General features: G+C 41.7%; 1 protein-coding gene across 11 annotated transcripts in view; it reads right to left on the bottom strand.

The window, feature by feature from the left end:
• The window catches only part of CEP170 (centrosomal protein 170), a 198,888-nt gene that overhangs the window by 182,635 nt on the left and 733 nt on the right, over positions 1-15,520 (bottom strand). The gene's annotated exons all lie outside the window — the stretch shown is intronic.

Genomic DNA, 15,520 nt, shown 5'->3' with positions numbered 1-15,520 from the left:
TGGATTACAAAATCAATACCTTCGCATTTGCCTTTTAAAATTCAGGAGTGTTACTTATATTTTTTTATGCATATTCTAAACAATATTACAGAGAAAGGGAGGGAAGAAACCATATAATTTCCCTGCATCTAATCCACATCATAAACAGCATAAGAACTGTCCAATTTCTGAAGGTATAAAAAAAATTAACCAGATGATTAAGACAAATAGCACTGCGTTAAACATAACAAATGAAACAGAAAGCATCTAACATCCAAGATCAAGGCCAGAAATATCAACCAACATATCTGCAAAAGTAAAACACTACAGTTAGACGCAAGTGATCTTGGTCAGGCCACTGAACACGCCGAACAATCAGGTCATCTTGCAGATTGAAATTTTTCTTATATGACTTCAGTAATTCAAATAAACTTAACTGCTTTTCTGTCACATGTATGTAACAAACTATTAGCAGCTTACAATGTTCTTGCCCTCCCCGCACCAGTATTGCGCACCACTGCTCCCTGCACTTGCCTGGTACAATGAAGACCAAAGGGAACAGAGTTGTGTAACTCCACCTAAAGAAACAGAGAAGTGCACTCCCCCCAAACCATGCTACAGAACAGATCAAAGACAGGCACCCTTCTTCAGCTGGCACCCCTAGAAGTTAGGAACCCTAGCCTTAGATAACTAAATGCTAGAAGATATTCTGATTTTATATTATTTATATTTATAATTCATTTATATTATTATTTTAAAACAGCAGTGTCTGTCATGCTTCTCTCATCTTATTTTGAAATACCACATAGTATCCAAACTTGGTATGCAACTTCATTTTTCAAAATAGGATTCAACAGGAAACACTATGTATAGGATTTCTTGTAGAATGTTTGGATTGAAATATTTAAAAGAGATTGCAAGTTGTATTAAGAAGTTGGTTGGTTAGTACTTACTACAGAAACTGCAACTCCATATGTAATAAAAACTTTAGTCTTAAAAATAATATTTTAAATAAAATCCTATATACACAGTGTGACAGACTGCACCCTTATGTCATCACTTTTACAAGACTATGATAAATTCTATACAAAGTATGCCTTGTGAGGTATCATTTGAAAACTCAATCTACTGAACGTTATTGTCCTGGTAAAATGTGCGTAGCAACATTGTATGTAAAGTTATAAGATTTTACTGTCAAACATTGCTGTTTAGAAAAGCAGCCCAAACCAGTTCCTCAGAGACAAAAGGTTAGCCAGCACCTCAGCCAAGTGTCAACATAATCAAAGTGGACTATTACAGGGTTAAGTGGCCATTCTTTGGCAGGAAGAAGGATATGAGCAAAAAATTTACATCTTGGCAGACTAACTTACTGTCACCTGAACCCCAACTGGAGATGATTCTCAGAGAGAAGGGAAAGATATTAAAATGAGGAACAGCGGACACAAATCACGTCTCTCTCCTCATCTCTATTCACGGCATCAACGTTTGGAAAGAGAAAAGAGGCATCACTGAACTGGGCAAGTGGTCCTGGGTGAGAGATTCAGCCAGACTGCTGTATGTGTTGAGAAAAATCTCCCCCCCACCAAGTTCACTTATTTGTTAAATTAGGTATTAGTTTGTGTTTTACCTTTTATTTCTTTGTAACCAATTCTGACTTTTATGCCTCAATACTTGTAATCACTTAAAATCTCTCTTTCTTAAACTTGTTTTATTGTTTTAGCTGCACCAGTGTGTGTTCGGATTGCAGTGTTTGGGAAACCCCATTTGAGATAACAGGCTTTGTGCTTATTGTTTTCTATTAATGAAATGATGGACTTTCTTTGAGCTTGTACTGCACAGAAGGAAAGTGCTGGGCAGTACAAGATGCACATTTCTGGGGACATGCCTGGGAATGGGAATTTACAGGTGTCACTCTGCAATAGAATTCAGGAATGGCTGGCTAGAAGTACTCTACCCCAATATAACGCGGTCCTCGGGAGACAAAAAATCTCACCGCGTTATAGGTGAGACCACGTTCTATCAAACCTGGTTTGCCCCTCGATCCTTGTTCCCTGACCGCCCCTCCAGAGATCCCCATCCCTAATCAACCCCAGGATCCCACCCCCTCCCTAGCCCCCCGTCCCCTGACTGCTCTGAACCCTATCCACCCCTCCCTGCCCCCTGACAAGCACTCACCAGCAGCGGCGGGAAGCAGAGCAGCCAGGCCCCAGTCCGCTCCACCCTGCCAGCTCCCAACCACGGTGCTTCGCTTCCCGCCGTTGGTGAGTGCAGAGAGGTTGGGGAAAGGATGCCCCCCAGCAGTCACCTGCGGCGGGAAGTGGAGCGATGCAGCCCCAGCCTGCTCCGATTTCCTTGCCCTGGCTCCAGCCGTGTCGCTGGAGGGTGGCTTGGGAAAGGTCCTACGCTCACCTGCAGTGGGAAGTGGAGCGCCACAGCTGGGAGCTGGCGGAGTGGAGCTGGCTGGGGCTGGGCTGCTCCGCTTCCTGCCCCTGGTGAGTGTGGGAAGGTTGGGAAAAGGACGCCCCCCATACTCATCTGTGGCAGGAAGTGGAGCGCTGCAGCTGGGAGCTGGCGGAGTGGAGCAGGCTGGGGCCGGGCTGCTCCACTTCTGCCGCTGCTGGTGAGTGCGGGGCAGGGGGGAATCCCTTCCCCCAAGCCCCCTCCCCCGAGTGACACAGCTGGGGCTGCGGTGAGGGAAGCAGAGCGGGCTGCTCCTGGCTTCCCACTAATCCCCCGGGCCACTCTGGGACTGCGGGGCCCCCAAAAGTGCCCTCCCACAGCTCCTGCCCCCAGACCCAGGAGGAGAGCCCCTGACCACCCCCGAGACCCTCTGCCCCTTATCAAACCCCTCAGCCCCGACTTGGCCCGAAACCCTTAACACACTGCTCAGAGCAGCGTGTCAGAGCTTTACCATGTTGCATGCGAATCCACGTTCTATCGGGTCGCGTTCTATCGGGATAGAGGTGTAATTCAGCTGGGAGGAATTCTGCATGCTAAAGAGACAAGGAGTTGTTCTCATGGCAAAGCAGTGTAAAAGGCACCCCAATTGGAGAGTTGAGGGGACACAGCTGTCCAACAGTCCAGACTGTAACCTGGAGAATGTTACACACAAGTTTTAATGCTCCAGGACAAATTCTGATTGATTTACAGCCAATTAATTTCAGTGAGGTTACAACAGGTGCAACTCAATGCAAAATTTATCCATAATAAATGAATAACCTAATTATCTGCAATATGGTCTAATAAAATAATTACAATGTGATATTTTAAAAGTTATTTTATTGCAGATAAAAAGTACTGCAGTATGACTATGAAAATATTCAAATGAACAACCGAAACAACATTTCACTTTTTTATGTCTATCGTTGACAGCTACAATATTTAGACAAATAGAAGTTAAACTAAACACAGAAGAGAATGCCTTCTCATTAAAGTCGTGCCTCATTAATTATGATTCTGGTTTATATGTCATCCCAAAATAATAATTCTAAAGACCAAATTCTACCCTCATTTATACCTCTATAACATAACTGATCTTTGATTATCAGCAGGTAAGTATGCCCAGTGGTCTCTGATGGGATGTTAGATGGGTTGGGATCTGAGTTACTACAGAGAATTCTTTCCTGGGTCCTGGCTAGAGAGTCTTGCCCACATGCTCAGGTTTATCTGAACGCAATATTTGGGGTTGGGAAGGAATTTTCCTCCAGGGCAGACTGGCAGAGGCCCTGGAGGTTTTTTGCCTTCCTCTGCAGCATGGGGCACAGGTCACTTGCTGCAGGATTCTCTGCGGCTTGAGGTCTTCAAACCACAATTTGAGGACTTCAATAACTCAGACATAGGTTAGGGGTTTGTTACAGAAGTGGATGGGTGAGATTCTATGGCCTGCGTTGTGCAGGAGGTCAGACTAGATGATCATAATGGTCTCTTCTGACCTTAAAGTCTATGAGTCTAACTGGAAACTATGGAACTGTACAAGTGTAACTGAGGGAGAGTTTGGACCAGTGGTTAGAATATCATGAACAATTCTGAAGATGTATGAGCAGGAATATAATCCAGCTCTCCCTCAGTTACACTTGTACCGTTCCATAGTGCTGCAGTGCTAACAGGAATAAAAAGTAATAGAATATTATTTTAGTCACAAAAATGAGCAGATCTCTCTCTGAATACACATGGGAGCGGAGATTTGTAGAGTAAGAAGAGGCCATTTTTTACAGAGGCACTTTTCAGAGCATCCACAGTGAAGCGCTGATAAGGTGAGAGTAACAACCTTTCAACTACAGTAGGGAGCTCTCAATGTATTTGACAAACATTAGATACCATGTCTGCAGAATAAAAGCTAGATTTTTAACACATCTTCTTTAGTAACAGTCATCTTGTTTCTTCATCAGACATGGAAGTTACTGGAAAAAGCTTACAATGATCAAGGGAAAAAAAATATCCACTTATGTACTTTCCCCTTAGTAAATTAAGGTACTACACAACTACAATGATGCACATTCTTCAGCGACACAAACCCATACAACTCTTCAGCTCTATTTGTCAGAATAATCATCCAGGTCATCCAAAGGTGTGAATGGATTTAAAAGAATTTCAGAGAAAATAAACAATGGAGGAAACCTTAATGTCTTTCTGCAACCTGCAGGACTTTCCTCCTGAACATGGAAGATACTCAACAATAAAAATGTTAAGACCATAAACACCAAATAGCCAGAACCAAATAGAGCTTTTGTTTACAAACATACAAAACAATTTATATACTTTTATGGCTGACTATTTCAATTTGTGGTCTCAGCTGGCAAGTCGGCTAAGAATTTGTGTGTGTCATTTTAATTAGATTTTCTTAATTCAAAATTACATTAGGATTAATACATTAGTATTCAGGAGTCTTGGTGGATGACCAACTAACCATAAGCTCCAAGTGCGATGCTGTGGCTATATCGGGTGGCTAAGGTGGCTAAAGTAATATTTGGATGTATAAACAGGGAAATATTAAGGAGCAGTAAGAAAGTGGTATTACTCAACATGGCACTGATAAAGATCATTACTGAACTACTACTTTTCCTTTCAAAAGAAGGAAACTGAAAAATTAGAAAGAGCTCAGATGAGTTACAACAATTTGAGGTCTGGAAAAACTACCTTAAAATGAGATTTATGAAGCTCAACCTATTTATCTTGTCTAAGAGAAGATTAATAGATGACTTGATCATAGTCTATGAGCACCTACATGATTCTGATAAAAGACAGCTCTTTAATCTAGCAGAAAAAGGTATAACAAGATCTAATTGTTGGAAGCTGAAGCTATACAAATTGAGATTGGAAATAAGGTACATGTTTTTAAAAGTTAAAGTTATTAACCTTTGGAACCACTTATGAAATGAAGAGGATTCCTCCATCACTTAGAGACTTTAAATCAAGACTAAGTGTCTTTCTAAAATGTATACTCTCACTCAGCACAAAGTTATGCAGTTGATGCAGGAATTACTGTGTGAAATTCTATGTCCTATGTTATTTGGGAGGTCAGATTAGATGACATAAGGGACCCTTCTGGTTTCAAACTCCACAAATATATATTCTAAGAAAGAAAACAGTATTTGGCTATCATGAAGAAAGATAATATTTTTCTGCAACTCACATAAAAACCTAAATACCTAAGTATAAGAGATTTAATTAACTTTTACAAATAAGTATTTACAGTTATGGTTTCATTAACCCTGACTGCATAATTGTGATAAATTTCTGTGATTCTTACTCAGTGATTTTCATCTTTACGGAGTTTTATAAGTGCTAGCTACATTAGTGTATTCAAAAAAACCATTGCAAATTTGATACAATCAGTCTGACTAGCTTACAGGTCTTTAACCATATGAGAATTTGGCAAATGGCAAAAAAATTACAGTCACAAGAGCAAGTGTCTAATTTAGATTTTAATCTTAAACCCAACAGCTCCCCCCCACCCCACCCCCCGCTATTACGGTGTTGTGTTTATTTCTATTTTCCTACACCCACAAGATACTTATAGATATTACAGTGATAGGTGAATGAGAAATGTTTTCATGTTAACTGGAAGCTTTTTATGTATGTAAGAGCTTTCCTTAAAGCGCTGTACAATAAGAATGCACTGAAATTACTATGGCACAATCTAAACAAAGTAACTGGTGACAAAGGGGGACTTTCCCCAATGGAACATACATGGAAAAGATCTTTTAAAACAAAACCCAACTTATTTTGCCAGCATTTTTCTCTTTTTCCCCTACTATTATTGAAGATAAACATACTACACAACTCATTTTCTACTGCTTGACCAGGGACAAGTAATAATCCTGTGTTTATAACAAATGTCTGTTAAAGAAGAAGTGATCAAGGTTCCAAATTTAGCCTTGTGACCTCAGTACAGCCACAGAAAATGAGATGTTTAGGAGAAAGACTATTTAAACACCATCGGTATTTTTAAGCATTACCAAAAGAAGAAAGGTAGACATGTACATTTGTTTTTTGAGCATGATATACACCTCTACCCCGATATAACGCCACTCGATATAACACAAATTCGGATATAATGCGGTAAAGCAGTGCTCGGGGGGGGGGGTTGACTTGTGTTTCTAAAGGTAATAGACATTTAAAATATGAAAAGTCACAGTTAAGGTAACCAAATAACATTAGTTGTGCCCCAGAGCAACACCCCCTCCCACCTTTCACTCTTTGTTCTTTTAATATCTATTTTATAAAGATACATTTCTTTTTGGATCAAGGCCTCATTCTAAGGGCTTTAGAGGTCCACATCCTAGACCACACACATCTAACATGTGGAGAAAATACTGTAGTTGGATTGCTTTTCAGGCCACATTCACTTTGATACCAAGTGTTATTTTCCACTGGGGACCCAATGTGCAGACACTAAGAAATTCCAGGCTTTCTTTGAGCTATTCTATTGCTGTTGCTCCCAGGAGTGGCTCAGCTTTATGAAGATGTAAATTCAGCTGTATGTACATGCTCACCAGCATAAAACCATGTATATAACAACAGGTACCATAAGACTGAGCAATCTGGCCTGACTGCGAGTTCTGTCCAACATCACCCCTCTAAACATTAAAGAACAAATTCTGCAAAGCTACTTGTCACCTAAGATGAAAGACATGCCACATATACGCTGTTTAAAAATGTGTTTCAGCTGAACCATTGTCTTAGCTCAAGGCACCCCATTTGGACAATTTCCCTAAGGAACCCAACATCACTACCATTGGCAATTAATTCAAACAAAATTAATGCCTATCATGACAGATCCAACAGTCCAGACCCCTAATTTTGATATCAGATGCCATCTTTGTGTAAAACTCAATAGCTTCAGATATGGAATGATCAGATGTACTATAAATGAAAATAAGTGAGGTTTTTGTGATTCCTCCCTTTGTAACTATGGCCAATTAGAAGATGTAGCCCAAAATGCTTGTACAATGCTCCTCCCTCAGCTAGTCAATGGTTAAGATACTTAGACTAACACACTTAATTTGAATGTCTATGTAGATAGTACACATAGTGTGATTGCAACTTACTTAGTCATGTGACATCCTCTTAAAAGGCAGTCTAAGCCTGACAGGATACTTTGACTTTACTAATCTTGCCAAAGATGCCTTTCCCAAGATCAAAACGAATCCAGTTTGCAAGCCATTGCAGTATATTGAGACTAACTCTTACTAAGTTTTTAGAACAAGTTGCTTTTGATATAAAACGTGACAAAAAAAAAGAACTGTACATGAATTAAAAAAACAAAACAAAACCATGATTAACAACTGTTTTTCCTAAGTTTCATCTGTCAAAAACAATTTGTCCAAATTACCTCTAATTTGCATTAAAAAGTATCTTCTAGCCACAGGCCATAGACGCAGATTTAAAGTAGAAATGGTCTTTTGAGGAGTTTTGAAGAGTGGGTGAATTAGAGTTTGTAATGGAAAATAAACCTCAACTCTACAAATCTACTGTATGTTCACAATTACTTACACACACACACAAACTACAATAAAAGAATATTAAGGATGCAAAGTGAAGTACTCAAAAGTTATGAAATGTCAGAATTGAGGTTGCCTGGGCAACCTCAATTTGCCTCACTGTGCATGTAAATTCATAGAATCACAGAAACGTAGGAGTGGAAGGGACCCAGATAGGTCATCTAGTCCAATCCATTGCACTGAGGCAGGACCAAGTATTATCTAGACAATTTCTGACAGGTATTTGTCTAACCTGTTTTTAAAAACCTCCAATGACAGAGATTCCTCAACCTCCTTAGATAATTTGTTTCAGTGCTATCCCTACAGTAAGAACATTTTTCCTAATGTCTAACATGAATCTTCCTTGCTGCAATTTAAGCCCATTACTTCTTGTCCTGTCCTCAGTGGGTAAGAAGAACAAATTTACCAATCTCCTCTTTAACAACCATTTATGTATCAAAGATTTACATATACTCTCAGTCTTCTCTTCTACAGACTAAACAACCCCATTTTTTTTCAATCTTTCCTCGTAGACCTTTCTAGACCTTTAATCATTCTTCTTACTCTTCTCTGGACTTTCTCCAATCTGTCCACATCTTTCCTGAAGTATTGGACACAATACTCCAGCTGAGGCCTTATCACTGCTGAGCAGAGTGGAAGAATTCCTTCTCGTGTCTTGCTTACAATCCTCCTGCTAATACATCTGAGAACTATGTTTGCTTTTTTTTTTTTGCGCAACAATATTATATTAATGACTCATATTTAGTTTGTGATCCACTATAATCCCAAAATCCTTTTCTGCAGCATCCCTTCATAGGCAGTCATTTAGCATTTTATGTGTGCGCAACTGATTATTCCTCCCAAAGTGTAGTACTTCGCATTTGTCCTTATTGAATTTCATCCTATTTACCACATGCATCCGACGAAGTGGGTATTCACCCATGAAAGCTCATGCTCCAATACGTCTGTTAGTTTATAAGGTGCCACAGGACTCTTTGCTGCTTTTACAGATCCAGACTAACACGACTACCTCTCTGATCCTATTTACCGTATATACTCGTTCATAAGCCGAATTTTTTTAGTAAAAAAGGGAAGCACTAGAGAAGGGGGTCGGCTTATGAACGGGTATAGAGAGAGGGAGAGGTGGGACACAGCCCTTCCCCCCAACAGAGGGAGCAAGGAGAGGCAGTACAGCCAGCACAGACAGAAGGGAAGAGGTGGGGCCAGAGTCTCTCCGCTTCTGGCCATGCTGCTCTCTCCCCAGCCTCCAAAGCAGCTGCTGCTCTAGGGCTGGCAGGCTGCAGCCTTGCCGCTCAGCCCTGCCCCCAAGAGTAGGCTGTGGCCATGCTGCCTGGCCCAGCCTGCTGGAACATGTTGCAGCTGCGCTGCCCGGTCTGGCCTGGTGGAGCAGGCTGTGGCGGTGCTGCCCAGCCTGCCAGAGCAGCTCCAGACAGGTCAGAGACATCCTCCCCGGCCCTCCCCAGATAAGGTGGGAAAGGATGGTATGGGGAGAGTGTGGAGGTCTGAGGCTGGGGGAGGGGGAATCATGTGGGGGGTGGTCACAGGGGTTACTCCCCTGACTCCCAGCTTCTCCTCCTCCCCCATCCAAATTTCCCCACCAGTTGCTGTCCCAGCCCGTCAGGGTAAGCAGCTGGCACGCCAGGACACTTTGTTAACTTAGGTTTACCTCAGTGCCTGTGGATGCTCGAAGTAAACAAACCATCTCAGCCCCACAGCGGCTTATCCTGATGGCCCGGGAGCCAAAGTTTGCTGACCCCTGAATTATAGGGTCGGCTTATGAACGGGTTATAAAAAATTTCCATTTTTACTTATCCATCTTGGGGGAGGGGGAGGGATCGGCTTACAAACAAACCGGCTTATGATCGAGTATATACAGTAATTAAAATCATTTCTCCAGTTTGTCAAGACTACTCTGAATTCTAATCCTGTCCTCCAAAGCACTTGCAACCCCACACAGCTTGCTATTGTCTGCAAACTTTATAAGTATACTCTCTATGCCATTGTCTAAATCATGTTATGAAGATATTGAATAGAACTGGATTCAGGACAGATCCCTGGACTGGACTCAGGACCCCACTTGATATGTTCTTCCAGCTGAATTGTAAAACCGCTGATAACTACTCAAAGTATGGTTTTCCAGCCAGTTGTGCACTCATCTCATATTCGGTTCATCTAGGCTATACTTCACTGGTTTGTTTATGAGACGGTCATATGAGACAGTATTAAAAGCCTTACTAAAGTCAAGATATAATACAGTCTTTAATTACATGATCCCATACTATTCCCCTCCACCTCCACCTGCCTCATTCAGTTCTACCGATGAATCACTGTAACATAGTGAATGAGGCAACTGTCTACAAGATCCTTGCCTTATTTCAGGGGCTCTCAAACTGGGGGTCAGGACCACTCAGGGGGTTGTGAGGTTATTACATGGGGGGTTGCAAGCTGTCAGCCTCCACCCCAAACGCTGCTTTGTCCAGCATTTATAATGGTGTTAAATATATAAACAAGTGTTTTTAATGTATGGGGGGGGGTCGCACTCAGAGGCTTGGTATGTGAAAGGGGTCACCAGTACAAAAGTCTGAGAACCCCTGCCTTATTTGTTGATGAAATGTATGGAATGAGGCAGAAAAAGAAATGCTGGTCAATACAGCTACAGGATGAGGGTAGGGTTTAAAAATGTACCAGAAACTTAATAGCCAGAGGCTAGTACAAAAGACAGAAAAAAGCTCTACAAGTAAGGTTTAAAAAACAACAAATTCGGTGGTGTGCGCCATTAAGTAATCGTCAAGTTAAATCAGAAATGCGCTCTGTGGCTAAATTTTCCTAGCAATCCCAGTCTTCCGCCCATGGTCCATATCTAGTTTGTCGTCCACCCTCCCAAACAGCCTCTTGGGGGCAAATCATGCCCCCATGGTTTGGCTCATCACTCCTTGTGCCTGTTCTTGTCAGGGAAATGTCGGCAGTCAATTCCCCCGTCCAAAGTTTTCCCTGAGAAAACTGGGGCTTGCATGCCTTTTGGCTGCAGCTTGCATGGCTGCGGCATGCCACTTGGAGACTCTGTGCTACGCGCAGATGCAGCGCAGATTCTACAGAGATGCCGCTTGGATTGTTGCACAGCAGATGCCATAGAAGCATGCTTTAACTCACATTGCAGTCCAGATCATGACAGCCCAATGCTTTGCACCCCATAAGCCCTCAATGAAATTGTTTTGGAGGATCCTGTTGGCTAAGCCATATTTTTTAGTAGAGCCTTTGCAATCCCCTATATCGCCTTTGTACCTTTTTGCGCTTTGTACCATTGCCTGCCATCACCAGCCGCCGCTAATTTGTACCATTGGGCCCATGGTAAATCTCCCTGGGTCAGCAAATTGGGCTCTTGTAAAAAATCCTGGCCGAGAAAGCAAGCTGCCTGGCAAGTAAATGCTGCCTACTCTCTGCAGCTGCTAGGCAAGTGTGAGAATGCTGTGCCTGCTCTCTGTCAGGTGCTGCAGAAACAACCTGTATATCTGTATCAGGGGTGCCTTATTCTTATGCCCACTTTTCTGCGATTCTCCCCAGCCCCTCACCTGTTCTGATAAATGAATCCCCCCGGGAAATTGACCACTTAGTGAAGAATGAGGAAGAAGAAGACCAGCTAAGCATGAAGTGAAGGAATAAGACACACACAGTGTGTATTGAGAGGTGCAGGGCAGCCTCAGCTACAGTCCAGAGCAGACCAGCACTTTCTTTAGCCCAAACAGGGCACAGGGCTGATGGAGGGCAGCCCCTGGGTGTAGGATTGAGGATGGTTACTCAGCCATATTGCATGTGACATCCACCCCAAAAAATTTGGGCCCATCCATCACCAGAAAAATTAGGTTATATGTTTGTTGTCTTTTGTGCTGAAGCTGATCATGAGGATAGGCTCCATCATTTTGTATGATCAGCTTATGATGATGATGAGATGATGATTCCATCTTTGATTGATGAGGATTGACATACCATGGGTGGGGTGGGGCCCATGTTGGTGGTGAGTGCTGGAGTGAAGTGGTCTGTGCTTGTGCAGCTCTGCAGATAAAGACATCTGCAGAGTAAAAGAGTGAAAGGCAGAGAGGAAAGGGGTGGGGGGGGGGGGGGGGGGGTTCTGGGGGTGGGGGGGTGTGAGATTGTGGGGCACTGGCACTGACTTACTGCCTTTTGACCTCAGAAGAAGCAGCAGCAAAGCATAGGAAGCAAAAGCAATTTAGGATGCAGGCAGAATGCCAGGTCCAGTCCATCCCCATCATCCATCATTTTTTTCTCGCTTTACGCTACGCTTGTCACGCGTCAGCGCTGAGTCCCTGCCTGTCTGGTTTGAAATTTTTATTTTTAAAACCGCTGCTAGGGAGAACGGATAGAACGAGGGACGGATTACAGGAGCTCAGCATGCCAGCTGCATGGTCGCATGGTCCTTTTTTTTTTTTTTTTATTTCGGACTGCATCGCCACTCGGAGCTGATGATCGCTGGGCAAGCGCTGGGCAAAAAAAAAAAAAAAAAAGTTTTGCTTTTTTTTCTTGCTTACCACCACATACGAGTTCAGATTGCGGCGTCTGGTGCACTGGTCACTGTGGGATAGGCTCCCAGGCCCATACACCGCCCATCACCCCACGTCCACTATCCTAATATAATAATCCGATATGTTCGATACTAGTAGTAGTTTCTCCTTACAGAGAGTTTAGAAAGTTCAGTTTAAAAATTAAAATCGATATAGGGTGTGTGGTGTTGTGGAGTGGTTTGCCGTTAATGTTTTTCCGCCCTAAACCGATTTAAACGCCTAGTGTAGACCAGGCCTAAGATCAAGGGACAAAGTTTAGCACCATTGCTATAAACCCCTTTGCTGCTAGGGAAGAGGAGGATGCTGGAATTCCTAGCAGTTGCTGTACTTGAACATTTCTTGGGGACTTCACCTTTATTATTCCCAGTTTCTGATTAACAAATCAGAATCCCCAAGAAGAGATGAGGCTCTCTCTCTTCTCTCCATTCCTAAACAGTCTCCTAGTTGCTGGAATGCGTGAGGGTTCTCACTGCTCCAGGCAAGTTTCTGCAAAGGGACATTCTCTACTATTCTGTCCTTCTAACAACCCCATGGCTGTTGAGAAAGAGAGGTAAGGGATTCTGCAACTTTTCATTCTCCTAATTCATGAACAGCTGCAATGCCTGTCTCTGCTGTTAGTAGATTTCTCAATAGTAACACAGAGAGACAGATATAAATCTGGTCAGTTTTGCGGCTTCTAAGGGAATTCTGAACTACGGTGAAACTGGTCATATTCATCTCAACTTCATTCTGCTTGCCAAAGGTAAGAGGAACAAATGTGGCAGTGGAACAATCTGTTTAGAGAATCAGGGATTCAGCACAGAATTAGTTAACATTAAATAAGTTATATTTGCATCCATAAGGGCTAGAAACAATATTTTAAATGAAAGATCAAATTCTGCAAATATTGATGGTTTAGGCCTTGTTCCAGTTACTAAGAGACATGTCCTACTTCCCAACCACAAATGAGCAAGTAGACTTTTCTAAATCCAAGAGAGTGAGTGAAGTGGATTATTTTCTGGTTTATATATCATCAGAATTGATAGCTACATTCTAACTGCAGAATCTATTACTGGTAATGAAGCACAAGAAAGAAAGAAATCCCATCTTGGCTTTCAGATCCCAACCTGTGTGTGCAATGCTGGCAGCTTTAAAACAAAACAAACTTGTAAATGCAGCATATTTGATACAAAAATCAGAGCCAAAGATGGAAATTGCAATAAAGTTTTTTACAGAGATGACTTACAGTTTAGCTAGCAACACTGTCTGAAAATATTTTACCTACTACCAAGTAACTTCTAGATAAATATATTTTTCTCTAATCTTTAAGGTTTTTTCCCCAGCTTGATTATTTTGTAGTTTTTACAACATTTTGTGCATATTCAGCATCGCTATTTTCCCACTGGTTAGTCAGTTTCCCCTGTTTCTGTGAGCCTTTCATGGAGCAACAAAGAAAAAAAACCAACCATTTTTAAAAACAGGGAAGTACAACTGCATAAACATAAATATTGGTAGAAAAACTCAAGAGCACCTGTTTGTAACTCATTTTTTAAAAGCAATCAAATTTTACGTTAATAGCATCCCTTTTGGAAAAGATATGTTCTCCAACACCTACGCACAATGAATACCTGGAAATTAGTCATGTGAAAACATGAGCAACAAAGTGGGTAAGGTAATATCTTTTACTTGTGAAAGATGTGCTTTCAATCTCCACAGAGCTCCTGTTCAACCATGGGAAAATAGTTGTACTTAGTCATGAACTCTTCATTTTGTTTTTGTTCATATTACTTTGTTACAATTGTTGGCTCTGATTCTGCATACTGTTTTATATGGCAAATCCTGAGGCAGCGCAAAGTCCCATTCACTTGAATGGGACTCCACGAAGGTACATGATCAATGTAGTTGAATATTTATGAATACCTTTAATTTCACTGTAACTGAGGAGAGCCTGGTTAACTCACAAGGAGTTTACATATTGGTGGATAGTCCCCATCACATCATCTTTTGATTATAGATCTAAAACAGGCATGTCATATGTTCAATTCATCTAAACCATAAACACTCCTCAACCTTCTCCTGCTCCCCCTTAAATCCATACAGAATAGGTGGCCTGTTGTCAACTCATTAAAAAAAATATTTAAGACAGTGTCCAATAAGCTAACAACGATTTCATGCTCTCAGCTACCTTTCACTGAGAGTCAGCTTCCTAATGTCTATACACATACTACTACATTGAATGGCTGTGGTGTGTGCTTCATGCATTTGGCATTTCCCTGATTGGATTCAGAGATGCAAGAGTAGCCCCTCCTGATGCCAATGAATAGACTGGATTTACTGAATACTAAATGTACCAGAAGACAATTTTGAACAGAATCCCTCCTCCTTCCCCCAGCTCTCACTGCAGAACCACTAGCATCCGGCTCCAAGCAGTGCATGGATGAGATCACAAAATAAAGCTCATCCATACAACTGTCATCTGCTTCTCAGTCGAGTCAGCTTCCTCTTCCACAGAATGCTTTATATTTGAAAAGCGCCATCAGCTTTGTGTTATATTAGTAACCCATTCATTTCCACTCCAACATTTTCTTTCACAAAAGGCAAATTATTTTACCTTTTCCTGATAAACATTTGTAAGGACCCATGTATATCAAATATTAGGGAAGTAAGGGTTTTGTTAACGATTAGAGAGACCTTATCAAAAACCTCAAGATAGAGAGAAAGAAAAAGAGAGAAAGGAAATAGACAAATAAACGGGGAAATAATGGGATTTCTCATTTCCCTTTCCCGTACATTAAAGGAAAAGTTGCATTTTTCTAATTATGGGGTGGAGGGGCTGCTGGACTCCAACTATGGGGGCGTTTTGAAACGGGGAGAAATTCAAAAATAAAAAGGACTCGATGAAACAACAAAATCCGTCAACGGAGGAGGAGAGATTTAAAAATAAAACGACGCTGGCTATAAACAATAAGCCCACACTGCAGG

This window comes from Mauremys reevesii, linkage group 3 (genome assembly GCF_016161935.1).
Source record: "Mauremys reevesii isolate NIE-2019 linkage group 3, ASM1616193v1, whole genome shotgun sequence".
NCBI lineage: Eukaryota > Metazoa > Chordata > Testudines > Geoemydidae > Mauremys > Mauremys reevesii.
Note: the sequence above shows the minus strand (reverse complement) of the source record. Positions and strands in the feature narration are given on the sequence as shown.